The sequence below is a fragment of the Dasypus novemcinctus genome, chromosome 29 (assembly GCF_030445035.2).
Source record: "Dasypus novemcinctus isolate mDasNov1 chromosome 29, mDasNov1.1.hap2, whole genome shotgun sequence".
Taxonomy (NCBI): Eukaryota; Metazoa; Chordata; class Mammalia; order Cingulata; family Dasypodidae; genus Dasypus; species Dasypus novemcinctus.
In genome coordinates this window covers 27483076-27505523 of record NC_080701.1, presented here as the reverse complement: position 1 = coordinate 27505523, position 22448 = coordinate 27483076, and the positions used below count along the sequence as shown (strand labels likewise).

The following is a 22448-nucleotide window of genomic DNA, read 5'->3' as shown; positions in this document are numbered from 1 at the left end:
TCCAGCACCTTCTTCAGCACTGATGGCGCCAGCTGCCCCAGAGGGAGAAGCAGTATCATTTTGGGCTGATCTCCTCGAGGTCTGTCCTTTCCACAGGGTGTTCAGTGTCTCTGGGGTGTAGAGTCTGCCGTGTTATCAACAGTGCCCTGTACATGCTCTTTCTGTGTCATTTCCCAGCTCTCTCTCTGCTTCACTTCTCCTCCCAGTAAGACTTGGCGAAAGCCTGCCTGTGTCTCGAGATGTCCAGAAGCCCTGCCCCCGTGGCCACTTCCTCACCTGACCACCCTACACTCACAGCCTGGGCCCATCCCCTGGGGGCACTGAGCTTCCCTGCACCATAGTAGGTGGACGTTAACCTAAGTCAGATCACATCCAGTTTACAGAACGCCTTCACCTGGTTAAGAAGACATCTAAGAAACGACACTGCTGCTGGGAGTTGGAGCATCCAGGCAGACCTGGTGGCGGGGCGGGGGGCAGGGAGGAATCTACTTTGAAGCCTTTCAGATGTGACAATCTGACCTCACCAGCCCTGCTTCATGGGAGAGGTCATTCAAAGATGTTGACATGGACTGATGCTTCAGAAAGAAGTGCCTTCTTAAGTTTTCACAGCACACACTCAGAGGATTTTTTTTAATGTATGAGGAGGGAAGCAGACTTGGCCCAGTGGTTAGGGCGTCCGTCTACCACATGGGAGGTCCGCAGTTCAAATCCCAGGCCTCCTTGACCCGTGTGGAGCTGGCCCATGTGCAGTGCTGATGCGCGCAAGGAGTGCCGTGCCACGCAGGGGTGTCCCCGTGTAGGAAAGCCCACACGCAAGGAGTGCGCCCATAAGGAGAGCCGCCCAGTGTGAAAGAAAGGGCAACCTGCCCAGGAATGGTGCCACACACACGGAGAGCTGACACAGCAAGATGACACAACAAAAAGAAACACAGATTTCCGGTGCTGCTGATAAGGATAGAAGCGGTCACAGAAGAACACACAGCAAATGGACACAGAGAGCAGACAACTGGGGGGGGGAGAGAAATTAATTAATTAATTAAATCTTTAAAGAAAATGTATGAGGAAAGCATATGTAGTTCAAGTGGTTGGGTGCCTGCCTCCCACATGGGAGGTCCCAGTTCGCTTCCCAGTGTCTCCTAAAGAAGACAGACAAACAAAAAGCAGACAGCAAGCAAAAACAACAAGCAGACAGTGAGGGAAATAAAACAATGAGCAGACAACAAGCAAAAAAGCAAAAATGAGCAGGAAGTGGATGTGACTCAAGCACTTAAGTGCCCACCTCCCACATGGGAGGTCCCAGGTTCGATTTCCAGTGCCTTCTAAAGGAAAAAAAAAAACAGACAATGAGCAGACAACAAGCAAACAGACAAAGGAGCCATGGGGGGGGCGACAGAATAAATTTTTTTTTTTTTTAATGTATGAAAACATTTTGAAATGTAAGGGATAAAATGGAAGAAAGAAACAAAAACTGTAGGGCATTCAATCATCCTTACAGAAGACTACCTTAAATACAATTTAAAAACAAACAAATGAAAAAACCTTCCTAGAAAATGTGCTCAAGAAGTAGAAAGTGAATGAGAGACAGGGCTCAAACTTAATGGGAAATTCCAACTGTTTTCTGGGGCTTTTTGCCAGTGCTTTGCTACACGGTGACCTTGGCCACCAACTTCTGTCTCGGGCCAGATAGTATGTGTTTAGGCTTCGTGGGCCACGTAAGTTCTCTGTCGCATATTCTTCTGGTTTTCTTTTACAGCCCTTTAAAAACCATTCTCAGCTGGAGGGTTGCACAAAAATCAACCATGGGCTACATTTGGCCGTACTTTGCCCACTGCTGCCTAAGAACGTCTTTGCTGTGCAGTCAGCAATGGATCGTGACCATGTCGGACCAGGCAAAACGATTATGAAGGCAAAAATACAGAAAATATGAAGCTTCTCTTCAAAAGGGGAATGCCTTTCTAGATAGAACTATTAAAGAGCCCAATTCTGCCTAAATCCTTTTATTGCCTTTGTACAATTCCAATAGAAGTCCCAGAGCTATTTATATTTTGTTTTGGTTTTTATTTTGCTGTTTGTTTTCTGTTTTTTGCAAGGAGAAGAAGAGCGATAAGGGAAGTAGGGGATAAAGAATTTGGCAAAATCATTCTGTGATTCACCCAAGGAAATATAAGGTTAAAACAGCAAAATAAGTTCTGAAAATAATTGTAAATAGGAGAAATACAATATCTCAAATAATAAAGCATGTCACACAGCTACAATAATTAAGCATGTCATTCTAGGGTAAATAAAACAGGTCAACAAAACAAAGCAAACATAGAAGCAGATTCTGAGATATTTAAGACATTAATACATGATTGGAGATGCAAGGACTTATCTAACAAAACATTACCAGTTAAACTGGTTATCTATTCGGGGAATCAAGTAAAAAAAATTTTTTTTCATCCCAAAATATACTCCAAAATATATTCCAAGTAAATCATAGGATTAACGTTTAAAATCCCCATTATAAAAGCTAGAAGAAAATGTAGCTTAAATTTTTATCATCTTTCTTTATGGAGAAAGACTTTTTAAAAATTAGGATGGAAATCACACACAAAAACAATATACTTGACTACTTAAAAATCAAACACATCTATACATTTTTAAAAAGCAAACAACAACTAATTAGGAAAATATTTCCAACAAATATAATGGAGAAAGAATATTACCAAGGGTTCTCACAAGTTGATAAGAAATACATGAGACTTCAAAAGATAAAAAGTAGACAGGTTTTGTTTTTGTTTTTTTAACAGAGTATAATAATTAATATGCAGATAACACACTTATCTTCACTGGTAATCTAAGAAAATGAAGTATCCTTGGTTTGTGCTTATCGAATTAATGCTAGCAATCCGCACCTCTGAGCGGGTACGGTATCCCAAGTTCTCATTCACCACTGGTTGGAATGGAAAGTGGCCCAATCGCGCTGGTAAATAATTTGGCAAGCAATATGTATCAAGTTACCTTCATCACAGCATGCTTTTGCCCACAGAGTAATTTTTTTTAAAACATGGTTTGTACACATTTTTTGGAAGGGCATACAAAGTGAATACACCGAAATATATTAAATGGTTCCAATTACCAGCATTGAAGCATTAGTACCAAAAAAAAAACAGTCAAATACAATTGCTTTAAAATCTCTCCCACTACTCCAAGTGAAAAGTGAGAACCTGGGGAATTTCTTGCTTCTTTAAGGAATCAATCTAAATAAAATGATCATAAATGTGGCAATGATTTATGCACTAAGATGTGCACAGGAGCATTATTCATAAAATTGGAAACAATTTAAATACCTAAATACAGGGGAGAGAGGTTAGAAAATTAAGGCATATAAATACTATGAAATATTATAGTGCCATTAAGATTATGCTAATGAGGATTTTCAAAGATGGAAAATGTATTATGTGTTAAATGAGAAAGGAGAATACAAAATTGAACAAGTGCTGTGATCTCAGCTATATAAAAATATCTGCACACATACACAAGGATTGAGAGAAAAGTAGTTATCACTAGGAAGTGGGATTCTGAATGACTATTATTTTATTCTTCATAAGTTTCTGCATTTTTAATTTTTTCCCCACTATTAGCGTATATTAATTTTCTAGTCCAGCCCTCTACCTCTCAAAAAACATATATATTTATTAAGTAAGAAACTGTTGATACTCATGCAGCTAAAACCCATCCTAAACCAGAATTAAAGAACTAAAAATGACCTCAGACATCTAATCGAAGATTCTATATTGCAAATTAGAAATCATTAGGCTATTTTCTGAAACCAAGGCATATTCTAAATTTATTAAGTTCTTTTATATATCTATCTCTAGCTCTGTTATATTTTTATCTAGCTATCGCTATCTCTCTGTTACATTTATATATCTCTATCTCTCTCTGTGATATATTTATATATATCTGTTATAATTATATATCTCTATCTGTTATATTTATATATATGTCCTAAATTTATCAAGTTCTCTCCCCAAACTTCAGTCAATCCACTACTAATAATATTCCTGCCAAAACATCAGGAAAATGAGGTGTATAGACAAGACACAAATTTAAAAGTAAGAGTCAGTATCCATGTTTTAAAAAAAAGTCCTATAAGCAGCAAATTTCCATTCATAGAAAGACAATCAGTAACCTTGACTTTGATATAATTAGATCATCAAAGCAACATATTATAATTAATGTACACCTTCTGTCACTGCAGCAGGAAGCTGGGAAACAGGAGTCACCAGTTACTGGATTCTAACACAACGAACAAAGAACAATGTGCTGGGACTGTTAATTAGTCAGATATAGAGAAATAAATAACTGCAGGGAGCATGATGCAATAGTAGGAAGATTCAGCAGCAGGGGATACTTCTAATTACAACACAAAGGCTCTAATCCCACTGGTAAGGTACAAAGGTAAAAAGGTTAAAGGTCTGACAGAGTACTCAAGCACCAATTCATTTTGACAAAGAAGGACACACTGTGGATACTGATTTTGGAGTTTTTACACTGATAGGAGTTTGAATCCCAGTGCAGCCACTTACAAAGTGTGCTCCTTGGCAAGAATCTTAATTTCCCCAGAGTATCAGTTACCTGGACTGTTAAACACAGATAACAAAGCAACCTTGATGGTTGGGTATATGGTTAGAGATCTTAGATATGAGGCACCTTTCAAAGCCAAGCATAGAATATTCCCAATGAATAGAAGCTATTACTAGTACTTTGAAAGACCGAGGGCACAGGGGCCACCTATGGGTCCTGGCCGCGCCTGGTACTGCCTCCTCCTTCCCAGCGGACGTGCATGCACGGGGGGAAGTCCTCCTCGGTGCCAGCAGAGGAAGCTGAGCCAGGCAGGAAGAGAATGCTACGGCAGCAACCACGAGTACAGTGATCCAGACCCTGAAAATCCTTGCTGGTTCCCGGGCACAGGGCTTTGACCACCCCAGGCACCAACCCCAGACTCCGCCCAGCCCGGGACAGAAATGGGGACAATAGGTACGAGAAAAAAGGCAAAAAGAATCCCACCAGAGAAGGAACAAAATAACCACAGAAGGGTAGGGGGCGTGGGGGAAGCATGTCTTAAAAGATACAAGGAAGCCTATAAATAAAAGAATAAGAATTAAATTAGGAAGGAGAAATCAGCAAGTCTAGAACAAGCCGATTGGACAGCACTTTAAAGGAGAGGTTGAACACAAAAGCTGCGGAAAACTGGCAGCGATGGGAAGAATTAATGAAAACAAAAATCAATATTAACTTAGTGGCAAGACAAGAGAGAAATACTGAAAATATAAGAAAAAGTAAGAACGCTGCCCGGCATGTATCAGGATCCCAAGGAAATTAAACAATGACCTTGCTGAGAATAATGCTTTGTGTGCTTCTGAGTTTGTGCGTGTGTGGTGAGAGAGGAGTGGAGGGGGAGCTCGCAAAGCTCCAGCCTTCACCCGAAGCTGATGAAAGTTCCTGTGGCATAGCTAATCACGGAAAAGTGAAAGGGTGATTCCGACCACTTGTCAATGAACTAAGCCTCAATTTTCAGAGAAATAATAAAGATGATGGGAGGCGATTTTGAAAATCATTAGCAACCTTCAAATTTGATCACAATTACACTAAGCAGAGTTGACATAGGGGTAAGAATGAGCCCTTAGGGAGAAAAAAAATCAGGACAGACTAACATGCCAGCTCTGTAAATTGTTAAATGTGTTAGTAGTTTCAGCTGACAGAAGGCACCGTGGGTCAGAGAGCAGCCACCTGCCCTGTGACAAAGCCCTGGGTGGAACTTTCAGTTCTGCCCCCTGACGAGTTTGCTCTGCCTTATCTCTGATAAGCCTCAGTTTCTTCATCTGTGAAAGGGGTCTATCAATATCATTCTCACTGACGTTACTGACGAGAAAGTAACAAATATGAAGAACTAAACGCTACCAAAAACGGTGTCTATGATGAAATCTTATCAGCATCCATTGAGCTGAGCCAGATTCCAAAGAAGTAAAAAAAAAAAAGACACTTCCTCAATGTCAAGAACGTGTCCCCTAGCTGAAAGGGAAGAATGACAATCATGCTAGTTACCTGTTTGGTGCTGGGGGAATACGGGTCTGTGTACAAGATGGATGCTGCCTGGGTGCTGCCTGGCTGAGGGGTTCGGGGTACCGCACAGCCTCTGCGAACCCCACGCACCTGGAGGAGCTCTAAAGCAGCAGCCGGCCACGGCCACGGTCACCAGCAAGCCTGGGTGGCCGCACGGTCGCTCATCTCACAGGCCCACCCGTTGCATTCCTTTTTTTTTTTTTTAAGATTCATTTACTTATTTACTTTCCCCTTCCCCTCCTCCCACCCTGCTGTTTCTGCTGTCTGTGTTGTCTTCTCATTTTCTCTCCTCTAGGATTCACCGGGATTCGATCCTGGAGACCCCTGATGTGGAGAGAGGTTCCCTCTCAGCTGCACCACCTCAGTTCCTGGTCTCTGCTGCACTTCACCTTGACTCTCCCCTGCGTCTCTCTTTTGTGACATCATCATCCTGCTGCGTGACTCACTTGTGCGGGCACCGGCTCGCCGCGTGGGCACTTGCGCTCACCACACTGGCACTCACACGGGCACTGGCTCGCCATGTGGAAGCGCTTTCTCTTCTTTTTTTCACCAGGAGGCACCAGGGATCAACCCCAGGCCCTCCCATACGGTAGGCGGAAGCTCCATCACTTGAGCCACATCTGCTTCCCTGCATTTCATTTTGACCAGGTGCCACATTCAACGCAGTTGAGTCATGCTAAAAATGGCCACGTGTTTACCTGCCTTTGGAATGTTATCTTTTGTTTCCCTCCTTTCACTTTCTCAGTTCATCTGTGTATTCACAAAGAATCTAGTGCGCATCCGCTAATGGACTAAAAATGTGTATCTTGGCGCTCATCATAATTCTCACCACAGACTAGAGTTATGTTTCAAGGCTAGTGGTATAGTGTGTACTCCAGAAAATTCAATGATTGAATTATTTACAAAATGGGAAATAGGCAAGAAGGGGATTGCATCTAGTTGGGATTGCTCAAAAAGTACTAAGTCAAGGTCAGATGGTACAGGATACTAGAATCTGCTACCAGCTTTAGATCTTATTTACCTCAGAGACCATATTAACATTTCAAAGTATTTTGAAGAAACTGTCTCACCTACTTCCTAAATAAGCACTGTATGATCAGCTCAGCTGGCAGCAAGAATTTGTATAATGAGACGTTTGAATAAAAGAAAGAGGTTCTCCGTGTTGTGCCAATCTCAGAAAATAAGGGGTGTGGGTGTAGCTCAGTGGCTGAGTACCTGCTTCCCATGTACAAAGCTCCAGTTCAATCCCCAGTGCCTCCAAAAAAAAAGAAAAAATGCATACAATATATCCCTGCTAAGCCAAGAAATTTGAGGAAGTATTTGGGAGGCAAGGCACCGACGCAAATTAAAACATGAAATGCATTGTTGTTCAGATTGCTTCCCAAACTCTTTGTTTTGTTCACTACTCAGCTAGTGGGTAAAATGGCAATTCTTTTGTGTGTATCATGCAGCTTCTCTTTACAAACAGCTTGCTATACACATATTGTTGCTCCTTGCAGCAGTTAAGAATAAAGGTTTATCTTCTTACCCCTAACCTGTTCCAAAAATCTAGCAACCTTAATCAAATTTCCAAATATGACTTTATTTATATTATATACTCATGAACAAAACTGCCTTTTTTTTTTTTTTTTTTTTACAATTAAAGTTAAAATCTGACTGTCAAAAAAACAGATACTTTCAACTTTGCTGGGAGGAGTATATCATTCTGTGGAGAGCAATTTGTCATCGCTATCAAAACTAAAACCCAGGCTTTGACCATTTTTAGATTCCATTTCTAGAAATTTACCCACAGACACACTGAAGCATGTGCAAGGGCCATTTTAAGCAAGGTGTTTTATTAATATCCAAAGAATGGAGAAACCTAAATGTCCCCTCCTAGGGGACTGAATATGCAAATCGCAGTCATAAAACAGAATTCTGTGGAGGCCTAAAAAGGATGAAGCCAATCTACACAGAATAAAATGAACCAAGTTCTACACTGCTAAGGGAAAATCCCACTTTAAGTGCTGCTCCCACAGCTGGCTTTCTTCTGTGCCCAGTTTCTTTTGCTTCTAAGGACTCCAGCCATAGCAGAGTAAGGCCCACCCTTGTTCACTGAGAACCACGGACATGAGCAGGGCCTGTGCGAAGAATCAGGAGGTGCCCCCGTGCCTTCAGCATGGTATCTTTTCAGGGAGCAATGAGACAAGGTTCTGTGCCTGTTGGGGCGGAGGTAGGCTAGGTTTGAAGTGGATCTCATTTTCAATGGTAGCTGTTGAAAGTTCTTGAGAAAGGAGTTACCAGATAATTCTAAGAGAATCTGCATTGGGAGAATGCCAGTTAACACAGAAGGAAGAGTTGTCTTAGAGATGGGTCATATCCTTTGGAAGTTAACATTCCCTCTCAGCCTTGGTTTTAGCCACTGTACAGGGATTAGTAAACTCTTCTGAAAAGGATCAAATAGAGGATATTTTAGGCTTTGCAAAAGAGAATATTTTAGCGCAAAGGAACCACGGCTATTGCATAAATGAATGAGCATGGTCATAGTCCAATAAAGCTTTATTTACAAAACAGGCATGTCAAAACCTATAAAATTGTGCGGGGCAAAGTGTAAGCTGTAATGTAAACTATAGTCCTTGGTTAGTACAATGCGTCAATATGTGTTCATTAATTGTAACAAAGATACTGCACTAATGAAAGGTGCTGTTAATGTGGGAAATTGTGGGAGGGAGAGGGAGAGATATATGGGAATCCCCTATATTTTTGATGTAACATTTACATAATCTAAAGTGTCTTTAAAAATAAAATTATATACAGGTAAAAAAAACAAAACAAAACAGGCAGCAGACTGGATTTGACCCACTGGTTGAGTTTGCCAACACTCCTGTACGCAAAATGGGGTAATAAAACCCTTCCTAATGCTAGATATCTTTTGATCAAGATGAAGGAAGGTGAGTTGACACAATTTACAAAAGATCCTATATACCAATTTGAATATTCAACATTTGCATCCCCACCCATCTTTACCTCCATTCTGCCTAATTATGGGAGGAAGCATCTCTCTTCTTATTTACCTTCTACCTCCTCTAAGACCTCACTTCTTCCATTTTCTCCTTTCTATCACCTTCAGCCTCTCTCCCTATTGCCTCTTTCCATTAGCATACAGGTTGCACAAATGTATCCCACCCCCCAAAATAACAGCCACCCCCCGCCCTTTGACCACATCCCTCCTTCATTCACAGTCAATGTCACAAAACAGTGATCTGTACTGGCTTCCTCTGCTGCTCTTCTACTTAAAATCCAAGCTGGATTTTCACCCCAACATTCTTCTGTGATAATCTTGGCCAAAACCAATGGGCATTCCTCAGTCATGAACTTACCTGACCCCTCTCGAGCCCTGGAAACTGCTGGCATTCCCCTCTGCCTTCACAGCCTCTCCATGGAGGTTACCAGATGACCGAGCCTCTACAGCCTATTGCCTCTCTGGCTTTCCAGGCTTCTTCATGTGCTACTCCTCCTTTACCTTCAAATGTTTCCATTGACCAAGGTTTGCTTTGACACACCTCTCTATACATGTAATAATTTAGGTAATATAGGCTTTTGAGAGTCATAAACTTACGATTTTAATTAAAGCCATGGACGTGAATTATGAACGGATCAAAACTGATCCCAACTCCTTCTCTTCAAATCTGCTCCTCCCTCCTAGAGTCCCATCCCTCTTAACAGAACCATCATCTACCTAGTTGCCTGCATCAGGATATTTCTGTTCTCTGTCCTCTACTTCCCTTCTCCTTCAATGCACACTCTCAACTGCCTACCATCTCCTCTCAGTTCCAACTTTTCAATAGTTGCTACATCTTGCTAAATGAATCTAACCAACACTTTTCAATTTCACTATGATCTGAGCTTCCAGCAGTGTTGACACTGCTGAGTAATCCCTGCGGGCGGCTATCCTCATACTCCCCTGATTTCCCCACGCCATCACCACCCCTTTGGGCAGTTGCTCCCATGGTCCTCTGCAAGTTCCTTTTTTATGGTCTGTTGTGTGCTTCAGCCTCTCACCCTTGGCCCTCATCCACCCCCAGGCATTAAGTCCCATCTCTATGCTTTAAGTACCAATTCTGAGTCTTTGGCCATACCTTCATCCCCTTGGTCCAACTGTCTACCCACCTCTCCACTTCGCTATCACGACGTGTACAATAATGCTGTCGTTTTTTGACTGCATGACATGTGTCCAGCCCACCGCCCTCTTCTGTAATAGAACTCCTCTTCCTCAGAAGGAACCCATCCCAGATGGTTCACACAAAACAAACCCTAGCTCCCACCCAGGGACAGCCTCAGAATTCAAACCTGGCCAATCAGAGTGCACGCCTCTCACTGTTCCAAGGCAGAAAAAGCTGCTTTGGTCAACAATCACTGAAAGCATCCTATTGACTACTTTCAGAGTGTTTTCGGACCACCACACCATGACATAAATGTTAGTCATTTAAGTCAGTAATAGTCACTGAACATAATATTTTCCAGCTGTTTCTCCCAAGGCAAAGTAAACAACAGAAATAGAAATGCTCAATCACTTTTCCTACAAGGTCATATCCTATTAATACAGAAATGAGCTTTGAATGTCAAATGGGAGGGGAAGAAGTTTAAACATACTTATTGTTTAAAATTTAAAATCTGACCAAATGGTGCTATTTCAATGTGTGATGTAACGGAAAGAGAGGAAAGATCTGGAGTCAAGTAAACCTAGATTCAAAGCAAAATGGCCCCAACCTTAATGGTTGAGTGGCCAGGACAAGTTATTTTGCCTCACTTTCCCCATCATTAAAATGGGATCTTACGGGATCTTTTAAGATTCAAATCAAGTAATTTATAAAAAGTACCCAGTACAAAGTAAACCTTCCCTAAGTATTAGATAAAGGAAAATGTTAACAGACTTAAGATTTTAGAGAAATCATATCTCTACTTCTATTTTTTTTTAAGTTCTAAAATCACCTCAAAGTGGAAAAGAATTGGGAAAAAAAGAGAAAAATTATAACCTGCATTCACTAATTTAACAAAGTAAGTAATACATATTGAGTAATAAATAAATTACAGGGCAGTAATTTTTTTGGAGAATATGGCCTAATCTCTCTCTGAAAAAACAATGAATGGTAGACATCATTTTTTTGGAATGATACATATTTTCCTCTGTAACAGAATCTCTGAGTCTATTATGAGCATTCAGAAGTGGTGCCAAACCACTCTAAACTGCTGGCTTTGAGACAATGCAAATAAATCTAAGCCCTTTATTACACAGTTTGTTATCTCCTGGAGAAGGCAGGAAAGCCTTTCTAACTATACACAGAAGATTTTAAAAACCTCTACACACCTCTTAATTGTTAGTCATTTTTAATGCTTTGCTCAGTAGGTTCATATCCTGTAATTCAGTTAAATTCTTTCATTTAATTATTGATCAAAAATATTCCAACTATATATGCAAGGCCTTCTACAGAGTGCTATGGAACATGGAAATGGGAAAAAATCACGTAGCTTTCAGTCTGGTAACGGAGATAAGATGTTAAAAAGAATAACTAACAAAAGGTAGTACCTTTGTGATAACTACTACGGTAATTCAGAGGAGGGGATTCCATTTGGAGTTAGAGTGGGCAATCAGGATGTCTTTCCAGAGGAAGGAATATTTGCGCTAGACTTTGAATGTTGCAAGGGATTTGATAGGCAGAATGGGAGTTGTGTTTCAAGCAGAAGCGAGGGCAGCTTGTGCTTTGCACAATTGCAGGGGTACCATTTACTTCACATTTATTGGATTTTAATGTTATTATGAAAATTTTCTGACAATGGCAATAAAGCATCTTGAGATAATTTTTCTAATTTGCACAACATCACCGTATGAACAATCAGTATAGCTATCCCCTGGAAATTGCAAGAAAAGTTGCCTGTCTCAAGTCCTGTGAATAAGAGGAAGGAAAAAATCTCCCCTAACTTAAATCATTTTTTTTTTCTTTTTGCTTTTTTGACTCCCTTGTCTATCAGCTTGTTGTTGGCTTGTTTGTCTGCCCATAATCTTTGGTTGGTTGGTTGGCTTTTTTGCTCATTGTCTGCTGGTTGTTTTTGCTCATTATCTGTTCGCTTTTTCTTTAGAAGGCACTAAAAACTGAACCCAGGACCTCCCGTGTGAGAGGTGGGTGCTCAACTGCTTGAGCCACATCCACTCCCTCCTACATCTTTTTAATAATATAAAGCCCTCATACAGAATCTCCAGTGCAAATTCACAATGCCTAGGTGGCCAAAAAAGAAAAAAAACTCAAGCCAAAAATTTATTTTAAGGTAGTCCCAAGTTGGCACTGCCCCTGGCAGTAGCAAACATAAATTCTCTACAAAAGAACCCACTTTCAAACTAAACCTCAAGGAATCCCTACAGACAAATAGCCAAAGAAACTGAATTCACACCTAAAAGTCACAAAACACACAAAAGCAAGAACCAGCAGACACCACACACACACACACACAACAGATCAGCAAAAACTTCAGATACTAGAATTACCCAACACAACCTACAAAACAATTACGTGTAAAGAAACCAAAGTAGCAATTAAGAAAATGAGCATAAAATCATAAATTATTTTAAAAGGGCAAAGGCTAGACAGAGGGAACAGAGAGTTCAAAGCCATGTTTGAGAAACACCTAGACACATCTTCGTTGTGACTGGGGAAGGAGAGTGCTGGGGATGGAGACAGCACACAGGCAGATTACACAGGCCTTTACAGCCAATTTCAAGGGCCTTGGTTTTTCCACTGGGAAAGCCAGTGGAGGGTCCAGTAGGCCACCTCGGCTAAGTCCCATGGCTGGGTGTGTCCAGGCACCCACTGGATGGCCTGGTGAGCAGAACACTCCGCGTCAGCCTGGTGTCCTAATCTTCTGATCTCTAAATCTCCTTTCAACCTGGAAATCTTAATATTCAGGTAGCACAATGAAGGAAGAACTACAGTTCATTATTAGTTTACTTGCTTTAAAGTAGGTAAGATATGTTTCAAGGCAGTAGTCACCAAGAAAAGGCAAGGAGAGGACCAACAACCAAGCAAAATCTACATTCCACCAGATTTTCACCAACAGTGGCATTTAGCAAGCGTCCTGATACATAGTGCTTACCTTTTAATATGCACCTGTAAACCTACTTTCGTTGAGTAGGACCTTTGGAGCAATATTCAAAAGCCAATACCTGATGGCTAGTTACGTTCGTTCCGGCTGTGAACAGCTTTTCTTCTACTAACTTAAGTCATGATCTCTCTTGTATGTTCTCACTGAAAAGGCAGAGTTTGCTTTTTTCAGCTGACATGTCTTTGTCATGTATATTTTCTGCAGGATGCCTTTGGCATTTTAATGTTGCATGTCACTCTAAAGGGTTACATGCATTTCTGGGGAAAAGGTTCACGTTATCTCCCAGAAGAGTGTGCAACGGTATGTCTTTGCCCATCAGCTTAAATCCTAAAACTAAAAATCAGTACCCTATAACCTAGCCCCTAGTTGCCCTGTGTCTCCCATTATTTTTTATTTGTAATTCTCAACTCCAAGGAAGTCTTTCTTTGCCCCAACTCCGCCAGACTCCTTTGCTCAGACTCTTTCTCTTCTCCTGGATGCTCTCTGCGATCCCTTTGCACCAACCCAAAACCTGTTACTTCTCATCGCCCACTTCGAACTCTTTCACAAAGCCTTCTGCCACAAACTGTCTGCTTTCCAAAACAAGGCACGTTCCTTGGGAGCCGTCCTGGGGACGTCCTGGATCTCCTCTCTGCACGGTAGTGATGGTTAAGATATTTTGATTCAGCCTCGACCTTATCAAATACCATGAAAGTATTTTTCAACAAATATCGGATGAAGTTCCATGTTTTCTTTTGCACAGTGAGAGTAAAGAAAGTGCACGTGGCTCACGTCTGCCTGGATTGGTGGCAAACGACTGGCAGGCCACCCAGCATTTCCTGTGGCTGGGAATTTAAGGGCACCCCCTTAATATGCTCCTTAGAGCCCCATCTGTCCAGAGTGTGACCCTTAAAGCACATAAGCCTCCAGCAGGACACCCCAAAGGGGACAGAGCCGGCTCCTGCCAACCACGAAGTGTTCACTACCTCTTGCAGCAAATTACAGCAAAAATAATAATGGCTCATATTTATCAAGTGCTTAGCCTGCGCTAGACCCTAGTTTAAGTACTTTCTATGTATGAAGTCATTTAAGACTTATAACTACAAGGTAGGTGCTAGTATGTCTCTGTTTGGAGATGGGGAAACTGAGGCACAGAGAGTGGTTAAATAACTTGCCCAGTCTCACAGCTACGATTTGAGATTTAGTCCAAGCTATGGAGTTCTGGGGCTCACATTCTTTAGCCACACCTCCATACATACGCCTATAGGCTGCAGATTGTACTATCCCACACACCCTGCCGTGGGACCAGAGAGAATAAAAATGTCTGTTCCACAAAAGAAAGATGAGAGGGGGCAGCAGCTTTAAGAGGGCAATCTGGGAGGCCCAAGTTACCACCTTGAATTCCTTCACTGTGCGACCTCAGGCAAATGGCTGAAGCTCCCTAAACCCCAATTTCCTCATCTGTGAATTGGGGATAGTTATATCTACCACCACCGCTGATGAGGATCCAACCCCATAATCTGTCTGTCACATGCCAAGGCCACATCCTCAGATGATTATAATCTTCCCAAATCCTGGGTCCCACCCATGCCTCCCTGCTGCCTTCTGGCTCAGAGGAAACCGTAAGCCCATCAGAATCTCCCATTCCCACTACACCTAAAAAGTCTGAGGTCTGAGCAAATCAGGTTTTTGTTTTTGTTTTTTAAGATACCGGGGGCTGGGAAACGGACTTTGGCCCAGTGGTTAGGGCGTCCGTCTACCACATGGGAGGTCCGCGGTTCAAACCCCGGGCCTCCTTGACCTGTGTGGAGCTGGCCATGCGCAGTGCTGATGCGCGCAAGGAGTGCCGTGCCACGCAGGGGTGTCCCCCACGTAGGGGAGCCCCACGCGCAAGGAGTGCGCCCGTAAGGAAAGCCACCCAGCGCGAAAGAAAGTGCAGCCTGCCCAGGAATGGCGCCGCCCACACTTCCCGTGCCGCTGACGACAACAGAAGCGGACAAAGAAACAAGACGCAGCAAAAAGACACAGAAAACAGACAACCGGGGGAGGGGAGGGGAATTAAATAAATAAAAATAAATCTTTAAAAAAAAAAAAAGATACCGGGGGCTGAACCCGGGACCTCGTATGTGGGAAGCTGGCGCTCAACCACTGAGCCACGTGGGCTCCCCTGAGTTGGTTTTTTTCATTTGTGTTGCTTGTTGTTGGTTTCTGTTTTCTCAGGAGGCACCAGGAACCAAACCTGGGACCATCCAAGTGGAAGGAGGGAGCTCAACCACTTGAGCCACATCCGCTCCCAGCAAATCCATTTTACATCACAGAGGACACCCTGGGGGGCCAAGCAAGGCCCACGCCTTCCCCCTCCACAGCTGCACGTAGCAGAAGGGGTGTGCTCGGAAACCCACCACCATGAAATCACCGCCACCAGAGCGGCGCCGTGGTCAATGACAACGACCAGCAACTGGACAGCTGTTGGCCACATCGCCCAGAATGGCAAACTCCTGCCTGTATCTAGAAAAACACGGCCCTACAGTGTGCATCTTGGAACCTCCTGGGACAAGCTCAGGTCTGCACGGGACCAGAGCCACAGCACCGAGCCACATCCTGGTCGGCGGTCTCCGGGAACCAGGCGCGGGCCCTGCCCAAGCCTGCAGAGAGACACCCGTGGAATACCGCAGCATCCTTTTACACACTCACAACGCAGCACTGAGGAAGGATGTTTCTAAGAGGGAGGTAAAAAACCAAAATGAAAAACTACTGTTTAAAAATCTAAGGAAGGGGGAAGCGGCTGTGGCTCCATCAGCTGGGCTCCCGTCTACCATGTGGGAGGCCCTGGGTTCGTGCGTGTCCTGGGTCCTCCTTGTGGAGGCAGGCTTGATCGCTGTGGAGCGTCGGCCGGCACCCATGCGCCGTGAGAGCCAACTCAGCAAGGTGACGCAACGACAAGGGAGACAAGCAAGAACATAGAAGAGCGCGCAGCGAATGGACACAGAGGGCAAAACAACAAGCAGGGTGCAAGGGGGCCAGAAATAAACACAGTGCTCACTTTGGCAACACATATACTAAAAGTGGAACGATACAGAGAAGATTAGCATGGCCCCTGCGCAAGGATGACACGCAAATTCATGACGCGTTCCACATTTTAAAAAATTAATAAATAAAAATAAATAAATACAGGCACACAGAAGAACGCACAGCGAATGGACACAGAGAGCAGACAGCAAGCAAGCTGCAAAGGGGGGGATTAAAACACAAAACAACAACCAAAAACATCTACGGAATGCACCAAACAGTGTTTGGGTAAAAGTTCTGGCATCGTGGCTAAGACTTTCCTAGACTTCCAATTTTCTGAACTAGAATACTATTACTGTTATATAGGTTTTGTTGGGGTTTTTGTTTTTTCTTCTAAGTAACACACAGGCATCATGCGACCTGGACAGGATAAGACATAAGGATCTTCAGATCTTTTTCAGAATCCTCTGTGTTTTTCTGTTGATAAAATAATGGCCCAGACACAAGGAATATTCTGTTTTTGTGGGAGGATGACATCATCCTTTCTTTTTCATGGCAACCCTAATAGGTATATCCCAATTTCTAGCAGAGGCTGTTACAGATCTGTCACTCACACATCACCAAGTCATGCCTTTCCACTTCTTGAGTAAGTTTCTTAAGTGTATTGGCCTCAGGGTGATCAGTGTCCTTTTATGTAAATTAAACTTATTTTGACCAGAGACTGCCCCTGCAGCCAATTCCTCCAGATGTGCACAAGCAGCTGCTATTCCCTATCCATCATTCCACTGCCTAATTTGCACTGTTCTGGAGAGAAGAGCTTTTCTACTTTATATCGCCCCTCCCAGCAGCAACTCCTTTCCCCTAACCTTTAAAGTCGTCCCTCTGCATTTTCACCAGCTCCAGCTCTTTATCGAGTCTCAGGACCAGAATCACACAGCAACAGCTGCAACTTAGTTTTATGTTCTCAACCCTCTCAGGGATTTAAAAATTAATGAGAAAATGTTCAAGTGCTGTTTGGGTTCAAAAGGTTTGCGGGAGAACTGGATGCCATCGAAATAGGTAACCACTATGTATTCCCAGTAAACAGTATTTCCCCTTCATGGGAAAGCCTCCTATTGTTCTATTGTTTCCCCTTTCCTGATAGAAAACCTTTCAATCCTGAACTGAAACAGCAGCTGGCCCCAAGCCATGAAAACTTCAGACTGCTAAATGGCGTGTGGAGTAAACATATCAGAAAGCGAGGCTGTGTATGCAGTTTTGCGCCTTTGGTAACAGCACCCAACACTGGTAACGCTCTCATTTGGACCCATCATTACCACCTGCTGTGAGCGGGCGGGGGGATGGGGAGGCATTAGCAGAGCCGCCTTCCTCCCCCTGGCAGGAGGGCGCACACACTTCCAGCTGCCCTGAGCCTTCCCCCACCCCCGAGAGGGAAAACTCCTCTGCTTCATGTGCACGTGGCCACCAGCAGAAAAAGAGCCCAGGTATCTGCCTGTAATGCCAGGCATCTGAAACGACTAAAGGAAAAGGAAAAAAGTTGCTAGCACTGAGACCCCCTGGTGAGTAGACAAGCAAAACGTGGTAAATACATAGGATGGAATATTATTCAGCCGTTAAAAAGGAATGGAGGCCTGGGCCATGCGACCACGGGGATGAACGTGGAAGACATCGGGTTGGGTGAAATGAGCCAGACTCAAAAGGACAAATATTGTATGATATGAAATAATTAGAATGTACAAACTCAGATCAGAATCTAGAATAGAAGTTGCCAGGGCATAAGGGTCGGAGTAGGGAATAGGGAGCTAGTGCTTAAATCACACAGAGTTTCTATTTGGGCTGATGGAAAAGCCCTGGAAATAGATGGTGGTGACGGCAGCACAGCATTGTCAATGCAGCCAACAGCACTGAATTACATCGTGTGCAGGGGTTAAAATTATAGGCTAAATGTAAGTTACTGAAAATTTTTTTTTAAATCCATATAATGGTAATACACAATCAGTGAACCCTAAGGTAAATTATGGACTATAGTTAATTGTTCAATTATAAAAATATGCTTTCATCAATGGTAACAAATATACCACACGGTGTAAGCTCTTAAGAACAGGGTGGTAGATGGGAACCCTGTATTTTATGCATGAGTTTTTCTATAAACCTACAACTTCTTTAATTAAAAAAACATAATAGTATTAAAAAGAATGTCTGGAAGGTGCAGCAACAAGCTGAATTTCCTAGCCACGTATCTATTGGGATTATATTTTTCGACATTTGATTCATGCCATGATCACTCTGCCTCTGCAATACCTCCAATCCCCAAAACTGTTGGGAAAACATTTCCATGGAACAGCATCACCCGATTAAAAAAGATAATCATGGAGGGGGGGAATAAAAATTAAAAATAACTTTTAAAATTTTTAAAAAGATAAGCGCAGACATCTTCCGTGACTTAGGATGCGGCTTGGCACTTCTTAGATCTTACGTGGGGTTTTTTTGTTGTTCCTCTCCTCCCATGACTTAAGGATAAAATACCACGAAGATTCTGTTTTCTTTGGATAATTATTTTTCTTTTAAACAAACAAGAACATCTACCAACTTATAGAAAAACACAACTGAGTATGTTCAGAGCAAACCTTAAATTTCAAACAACCCAGGACGTGCCATTGCGATCCGTCTTTCCTCCTGGGACTGCAGGGCAGGGGGTGGGGGAGCTGCCTCCAGGCTCCCTGCCAAGCAGGGCAGGGGTCAGGGCTCCCAGGCTGATGACAACAATCCGGGGGCCGCAGGAGCCCTTGTTGACACGCCAGGCAGCTTTCCCTTGAGCTCTGGCAACTCGAAGCCCAGATGAAGGTATAAAGAGCGACTTCCAGTTGGGTTAGGGGTGAGGGAGCTTCGGGGAAATGGTAGATAGGATACTTAGAGAGACAAATGTCATACCTGAAATGACTTGGCAGGAAATCGAATACCGCAGTTACGTTGCGCAAAAAGTTTCAATCATGGAGAAGAAATCTTAGGAATGAGGACTGATCAGAGCCGGGCTATCCCAGTCCTCTGCCTCCTCCCGCGTCCTGCAATTCTCTCTTCCTAACGTTTGATAACAGTCCTGCAATTGCCTTTGGATCTGGGTTGGCAGAGACACTGGCTTTTACGGGAAGCAATTTTAAAACAATAGGCAAATGTTACTCTTTATACAGACGAGAAATGACACTCTCCTCAAAGGGAAGACGCTTCCAATTACCTGGCAGAGGAGCCGACTGGCAGCCGGAGAGCGCATCGCCGCGGGTCTCCAAGGCACAGAGAGTAGTTTCATCCCCATTATCCGTTTTGTTTTGGGGGGGTTTTTTTAGGCCCCATTATCTCTTTTTTTTTTTTTAAGGAGGCACAGGGATTGAACCCAGGACCTCCTACATGGGAAACAGGCGATTTGAGCTACATCCACTCCCCATCCATCCTTTTTTAAGATTTATTTCTCCCCACCCCTTCATTGTTTGCACTTGCTGTGTCTGTTCATTGTGTGCTCATCTTCCTTTTCAGAAGACACCAGGAACTAAACCCGGGACCTCTCATGTGGGAGGGAGGCACCTAATTGCTTGAGCCACCTCCACTCCCTGCTTTTTTTGATCTCTCATTATGTTTTCCTCCTTGTGTCTCGTCGCATCATGTTGTTGCGTCAGCTCTCCATGCCAGCCTGTCGCTCCAGCCCACTGTCTTGTGCTTCATCTTTAGAAGAACCCGGAACCAAATCCAGGTCCTCCCATGTGGTAGGCAGGAGCTTCATCACTTGAGCCACATCTGCTCCCCACCCCCATTACCTCTCGATATCGATAAACTCTTCTCAAACAGTCCTCAGACTCATACTGGGTGTTTAAAAAAAACATTTTTCAAAGCTGTACATCTAAGACATTACTGATTTTAAAGAGGTCCTCAATAAAGAAACTGTACTTTTAACCAGCTTCAAACTTTCCCGATAGGTACATTTTCAGATTTATTATAAAAAATCAAAAAAGGATAAGCTCAGTTGTAAAAGTTTTCACCACTGAATTGCCCTAAAAACAATGTTTCTTTCAGGCTTTTAAAATACTATTGGCACGCAGGCTGCCTTGTAGGGTACTATGTTATATGTAGGATAGAAGTCAGGCGGGACAACCAGGAGAACAAAGTGACATCTGTGCTTAGTCAGGGAGTGGACTTTTGATGGAATAAATGTCCTTTAATCCCAGACTGTGTTGAAATCCGCCTGCACAGCGATGACTCACCACGCCTCTTCCCGACATCAAGCCTGGGATGCCACGGCCCCAACACCATCATCGCTTACTCGTAATCCTGGGGTAAACCCACAGCCCTCCTAGCACAGAACTGGGTTCTGTCATCAGAATCAAAGGGTAGGCTTATAGCCCAGGAAACCACTGTCCTCTCCCTCGTTAGCCCCCCAAAGCTCATGAATTTTTGCCACGGCTTTGACTTAATACATTATGTAAGAGCATGGGTTAATCACACTTGGGACCATGAAAAACTGAAAATGCATGATCCCTTGGTCAAGCAGCACGTCCTCTATTCATTATTTAAGGAACATTTTCAACTTTCAAGAAGTAATCTCTCAGTCTCACCTCCCAGGGTGCGGTCAAAGGCGCACTTTTTTTTTTAATATAATCGACTTTATTTTTAAAGAGGTTTTAGATTACAGAAAAGTTATATCAAAAATATAGGGGAGGGGGCGGCGGACTTGGCCCAGTGGTTAGGGCGTCTGTCTACCACATGGGAGGTCCGCGGTTCAAATCCCGGGCCTCCTTGACCCGTGTGGAGCTGGCCTACGCGCAGTGCTGATGCGCGCAAGGAGTGCCCTGCCACGCAGGGGTGCGTCCCGTAAGGAGAGCCGCCCAGCGTGAAAGAAAATGCAGCCTGCCCAGGAGTGGTGCCACACACACGGAGAGCTGACACAACAAGATGATGCAACAAAAAGAAACACAGATTCCTGTGCCGCTGACAACAACAGAAGCGGACAAAGAACACGCAGCAAATAGACACAGAGAACAGACAACTGGGGCGGGAGGGGGGAAAGGGAGAGAAATAAATAAATTAAATAAATCTTTAAAAAGATATATAGGGGAGGGAAGCAGATGTGGCTTAAGCGACTGGGCTCCCATCTACCATATGGGAGGTCTAGGTTCGATTCCCGGGGCCTCCTGATGAAGGCAAGCTGGCCCACGCAGAGTGCTGGCCCATGCAGAAGGCTGGTGCAGCAAGATGATGCAACAAAAAAAAAAAGACACAGAGACAAGACAATAAGAGACACAGCAGACCAGGACGCTGAGGTGGTAAAAGGGATTGAGAGCCTCTCTCCCACTCTGAAAGGTCCCAGGATCGGTTGTCAGTGCTGCCTAAAAAGAAGACAAGCGGACATAGAAGAACGCACAGCAAATGGACAGGACACAGCAAGGAGACAGTGAGTGCAAAACAATGGGGGGGGGCAGAGAGAAATAAATAAATAAATCTTTTTTTTTTTAAGTATAAGGGATTCCCATATACCCCACCTGCTCCCTCTCTCACATCATCCTCGTATAACATCTTACAGGAATGGATGTGGCTTAAGCAGTTGAGCACCCACCTCCCACATGGGAGGTCCCGAGTTCAGTTTCCAGTGCCTCCTAAAGAAAACAGACAATGGGCAAAAACATCAAGCAGACAACATGCAAAATAACAAGCAAACAGATGGGGGAACCAACTCAGGGGACAAAAAAATAATAACATCTTACAAATACGTGGTACATTTGTTACAACTGATGAACAAATATTGAAGCATTGCTGCTATACTTAATTCCAATGTCCTAAAAATGCCCTGTGTTCCACCCATTATTCCTTTCCCCTCCCCTTAGAGCCTCTGGTGGCCACTATATCAGTGTTACAACTTCTACCATTACTAGAATAATATTAAGTCCACTTGGATCCATGGTTGCATTTCCCCATATGTTTGTTCATTCCCCGACCCTGAGGACATGGGGATGGCACGGCACCCATTCTTGATGATTTTCCAGACTTTTGTCATAACTTCTCCTTCTTTCACCAGTTGAAGATTCCTCGTCTTTTAGCTCACATGGAAGTCCATAGGTTATTTTAATTCCTTTGGAGCCATCTCAAATTGCTCATCAAGTTTAAATCGAGGCAGCCTTCAAGATACATCTCTCTGTTTTTGTGAAACATTAAGTAAAAGGAGATGTCCTGTGACC

The 22448-nt window shown here is 43.4% G+C and overlaps 1 protein-coding gene and 1 non-coding gene across 8 annotated transcripts in view; one reads left to right on the top strand and one right to left on the bottom strand.

The window, feature by feature from the left end:
* CSGALNACT1 (chondroitin sulfate N-acetylgalactosaminyltransferase 1) overlaps positions 1–22448 on the bottom strand; it is a 398657-nt gene that overhangs the window by 274263 nt on the left and 101946 nt on the right. For 3 of the 7 annotated variants that reach the window (XM_071212688.1, XM_058290059.2, XM_058290049.2), the window contains exon 1: positions 19162–19347. The exons of 3 other annotated variants lie outside the window; for them this stretch is intronic. The gene's annotated coding sequence lies outside the window, so the exon portion shown is untranslated. Of the gene's footprint in view, positions 1–19161; positions 19348–22448 lie in introns of those variants that run through there. One more of the 7 variants, XM_004478297.5, reaches the window with a different exon arrangement.
* LOC111760505 (U6 spliceosomal RNA) lies at positions 16257–16363 on the top strand. The gene has a single exon (XR_002794170.2). It is a non-coding gene; the product is annotated as a U6 spliceosomal RNA (small nuclear RNA).